This window comes from Lactuca saligna, chromosome 4, assembly GCF_052625555.1.
Source record: "Lactuca saligna cultivar CGN05327 chromosome 4, ASM5262555v1, whole genome shotgun sequence".
NCBI lineage: Eukaryota > Viridiplantae > Streptophyta > Magnoliopsida > Asterales > Asteraceae > Lactuca > Lactuca saligna.
This window is the reverse complement of record NC_136420.1, coordinates 117905924-117910842: the sequence shown is the minus strand read 5'-3', so window position 1 is coordinate 117910842 and position 4919 is coordinate 117905924. Positions and strand designations below refer to the sequence as shown.

Here is a 4919-nt window from a genome sequence, read left to right as displayed (position 1 = left end):
GTTATGTTGGCCTATAGCACAAAGCAGGACCCGCCTCAACCCAAACCCCCATCAAATAACCATATGCACATAAAATAATTAATCACATAACAATTCCTTAACCAGACAACAGTTTATCAGATCACATAGCATATCAACATCCTAACCAGGATTCCAACCTAACCGGTCACTAGCATAACAATACCCTATATACTGGGTATCGACCTTAACCAAGTCACTAACATAGCATTACCCTAAATACATGGATGCAAGTCTAGCAAAACAATAACATAACGAGCAATATCTGGATTTCCATACGATAAAGGGTCGGCCTTGGTGCCGTAGACCCTTTCAATATAGTGAGGATAACTCACCTACAATTGCCAACTGAAGAGATAAGATCCAGCTGCTCCGACCATGGACACGAACTTCACCTCAAAACACTACCAGAGAACCAATTCAATAAATAACAGAATTAACAAATTACCCTTGGAAGTCAAAGTCAAAGTCCTTAGTCAAAGTCATCCTTCCTGGTTGACTTTACTCACTGAGTCACCCCGTCGACTCGCCGAGTCACCCCAAGACTCGCTGAGTTCAACGATCTGTGAGACCCATCCTGTCCGACTCACTGAGTCACCAACCGAGTCACTTAATCCAAGGCTTTAACCAAAAGAGGTTGGGTTCTGCGACCAGACTCACCGAGTCCAAGGCAATCCTCAACAGACTCGTCGAGTTGTTCTTTCAACTCGCGATGTCCATGCACATGTTCATACAACTCGTCGAGTACACCCATATGACTCGTCAAATCTCTCCAGTTCTCAACCTATTCAGAAGCTTTTCGAGCCATGCAAGGGCTTCAAACCGCAAATCCACTATTCTACAACCCCATCCTCACATAAAGTTGCAAACTCTACGTGAGACCAAGGAGATATAGGCTCAAAACACACTATGGCTAGGTTTAAGGACTAAGGGGCTTCACCAACAACCCAATGACTGAAACTTTATGACACTATGGACCGTTACAAGCCTAGATCTGAAGTAGCAACCTCAGATCTAAGCCTCTAACTCGAAATAGCTCTTAATCATACCAAAAATGCCCCACATTTCAAATAATAATAGATCTAGATACCAAAGAGCCCAAGCAACAAATTATTACCTCCAATATATGCTCCACTGAAGTAGATCCCTGATCTACACCACTCCTTTGCAGCAAGCCTTTAATTCCTCAGGCTCTTTCCCACTAATTTCCTATTCCAAGCTCCAATCTCCTCAATAATGAAGTCTCACACGAAGGTTAGGGTTTCTGGAATTCTCAGGGGGTTAGGAGGCTGGGAGAAGGACATAAACTCCTTTAAATAGTGTGAAAACCCTAAGATTAGGTTTTTCTCATTCCAGCACTAACTCGTTGAGTCCAGCTTCCAACTCGGTGAGTTGGTCACTTGATTCGCGATCCAAACCCGCTCCGACTCGGCGAGTAAGTGTACCTACTCGTTGATTCCTTTCCTTTATTTGCACTTAGCACCCTTCACTTCTTGTTCTGAACTTGGGATGTTACAAAACCAATGGTTAAATAGAAAAGTCGGTAAATTAATGTGGAAGCTAATATATGATGATCATTCATGTATTGAATTGATGTTATTATCCATTAATGTCAATCATTAGTTCAAGTCTAGCATAACTCAAACTTAATACCGGTATTCTTATTTATTTGTCCACCTGATCACTGAATGAATAAGCTAGTTTTACTAAAGGAAGAGCTTTTTGATCGTAAATTCTAATCAACATAGGAATTGGTAAGCAACAATAACTTAATCCGTTGCACTTTCGAAGAAATCAGCCATATGAGTAGTGTGAATCGTATCTAATCAGAAGTCTCTTTAATATCTTGCTTTAAACTGAAATTTAGATTGCTTTTTGTTAGTTAAATTAATTTTGGTTATAGTTGTTTTTTTAAGTAAGCTAGACTTGTAAAACTAGATAAAAACCCTTGTTTTCTTTCTTTTAATTAGTTAACTTTTAGTATATAGGTTAGCTTTTTATCATTCCTGTTCCCCTTGTGTTTGACACCTTACTTTCTTACTATAATATTATTCAATTAGGTACACTATCTAACATATTTAGCTAGCATAGATAGTTTGGTTTATAAACAAAAACATAGTATATAAATTTTGTATCAAGTTTTTGGTGCCATTGTTGGGGAATGGTTTCATTAATTAGTTAATTTTATTCTGCTAACCGTTATCGATCATTTGTGTGGAATTACAAAGTTAATTTACGATACTGTTTTCTATGTTAAGTTTTTTTTTTTTCTGTTTTTTCACTTGCCACATGGTGGTCACACTTACCCATGTCATGGTTGCTAATCGAACACTTTTCTGTTTATTTATTCTTATTCTTTTTACACGTTTCTTTTCTATTTTGTTTCAGTGATATATAACCCGAGGATCAAAATTTCCAATAGTGCAACCACTTGAAGACCCCGAATATGCATTCCATAAGAATAAAGACAAAAAGAATTAAGTAACACATTTCAAACCAACAAGTTTGAAAGCTTTGAAAAGACTCTCGAAAAGAAAGGAATTGGGCACAAGCCAGAAATAGACACCAAAGACAATTTGGAAAATGATATCAAAAGCAAGCTAGACGACATGGCGGATATCACACAGATGACAATGGATGAGTACAAGAACAAGGTACGCAATGAGAATGCATTGGGTCTTGCCCTACCTAAACTCCTAGCCGAAACCAACTTTGAGCTCAAGGGACACATTCTCATAATGCTCAAGTTCATTCCATTCCCAGGAAAGACCATGAAGACGTGTTTAGTCACGTCGATGAAGTATTGGACATTGAAAATTACTTCAATGTTCTAAATGTCGTACGAGAAGTTGTGATACATAGAATTCTACCAGTAACCTTTACATGAGCACTGAAAATCTGGCTAAAGTCACTTGCACCTGGAGGAATCATAACTTGGACGAATCTATGCAATACTTTCATTGAGAAATTTAGCCCACCTTCGAAGATAGCAAACTTCCAACAAAATGATGGTGAGTCTTTATACGAAGCATAGGAGTGGTATAAAGGTATTCTAAGTAATTTCCCCCAACACGATCTCAATATGAAACAATAAGTATCTATCTATTAAAATGAGGTAAATGTTACAACAAGACAACTCCTTAACTCTCAAGGGTGAATGAAAAAAGATAGATCCAAATATGATTAAGGAATTGATTGAATAATTCTCAAAACATTTGTGCAAATATCATTACCCATGAGAAGATGCTACAAGAGGTAACGGAAGTTTAGATTGAGGCGATGAGAACTTAGCAGCGGTGATGGAAAATTTGAAGTCAATGGAGTATTTACTAAATTTCATATTAGCCAATGGGTAAGTCTGGTTCATGTAGTTCCAAAGAAAGGAGGGATGTCAATGGTGACAAACGAGAACAACGAGCTCATTTCTACTATAACAGAAACCGGTTGGTAAGTGTGCATCGATTATCACAAGCTAAAGGCTTCCACTTGCAAGGAACATTTTCCTATAGCCTTTATTAATCAAATGTTTGAATGATTATACAGTCACCTGTTATATTTCTTTTTAGATGGATTTTCAAGTTACTTCCAAATTTTGATTGATCCAAGAGACCAAGAGAAGACACATTCACATGTCCAAGTGGAACTTTTTCCTATCGACGGATTCCCTTCAGATTATGCAATGCGCAAACCACATTTTAAAAATGCATGATTGGTATCTTCCGTTACATGGTGGAGAAGTTCATGGAAGTCTTCACGAATGATTTTTTGGTTTATGGCCATTCATTCCATAATTGTTTGTTTAACCTTGATTTAATGTTTGCTAGGTATGAAGAGACCAATTTGGTCTTGAATTGGGAAAAGGCCATTTCATAGTTAGAGAATGAATAGTGCTAGGACATAAAGCTTCCAAAGCGGGGATAGAGGTGGATCGAGAAGCTATTGGCACAATTTCGACATTGTCACCTCTAACTAACGTTAAAGGGTTGTGGAGTTTTTTGGTTCATGCGGGATTTTACAACCGATTTATAAAAGATTTTTCAAAAATAACAAGACCCTAAACTCAATTACTTTTGAAAGATGCTACTTTTGATTTTTCTAATGATTGTTTGAAAGCTTTTGAACTTCTTAAGGAAAAAATTAATGACCGCCCCCATTATGACAGCGCCGAATTGGAACCTCTAATTTGAATTGATATATGATGCTAGTGACTTTGCGTTTGAAGAAGTATTAAGACAAAGGCTTGAAAACAATTTTCAACCAATATATTTTGCAAGATAAACACTAAACCCAACTTCAGAAAACTACACCACCATGAAAAAGGAATTACTAGTCGTAGTTTATGCTTTTGATAAATTTTGTCCTTACTTAATCTTGTCTAAAACAATTATGTTCACTGACCATTCTGCCTTGAAATTTTTTTTTAGAAAATCGGATGCAAAGCCAAGGTTTATATGATGGTGTTACTACTTTAAGAGTTTGTCATTGAAATAAAATACAAGAAGGTAATGGAGAATGTAGGGGCCGATCATCTCTCGATATTAGAGAACCCATAACTCGAGGAGCTAAAAGAAGAAGAGATTGATGACAACTTAATGGATCATGAGTACCTTATGGTTATTGAGGGAGAAGAGCCTTGGTCTGTGGAAATCGCGATCTACCTTTCAAGCAATTACCTTCCAAAAGGTCTCTCCTACCAACAAAAGAAGAAGTTGTTTTCCAAATTCAAGTACTATTTTCGGAACGAACCATATTTATTTAGAAGTTATGTCGACGGGATCAGTAGAAGATTTGTTTTTGGGAAAGAAGTTTGAGACATCTTATATCATTTCCATAGTAGACCTACCAGAGGATATCATGGAACTCACTATATGGCAAATAAAGTTTTGATGTGGGATTCTTTT

General features: G+C 37.0%; 1 non-coding gene across 1 annotated transcript; it reads right to left on the bottom strand.

Moving 5' to 3' along the window:
* Nucleotides 1–2994: 2994 nt before the first annotated feature.
* On the bottom strand, nt 2995–3096 carry LOC145044605 (small nucleolar RNA R71). The gene has a single exon (XR_013681554.1). It is a non-coding gene; the product is annotated as a small nucleolar RNA R71 (small nucleolar RNA).
* Between the last annotated feature and the right edge of the window lie 1823 nt (nt 3097–4919).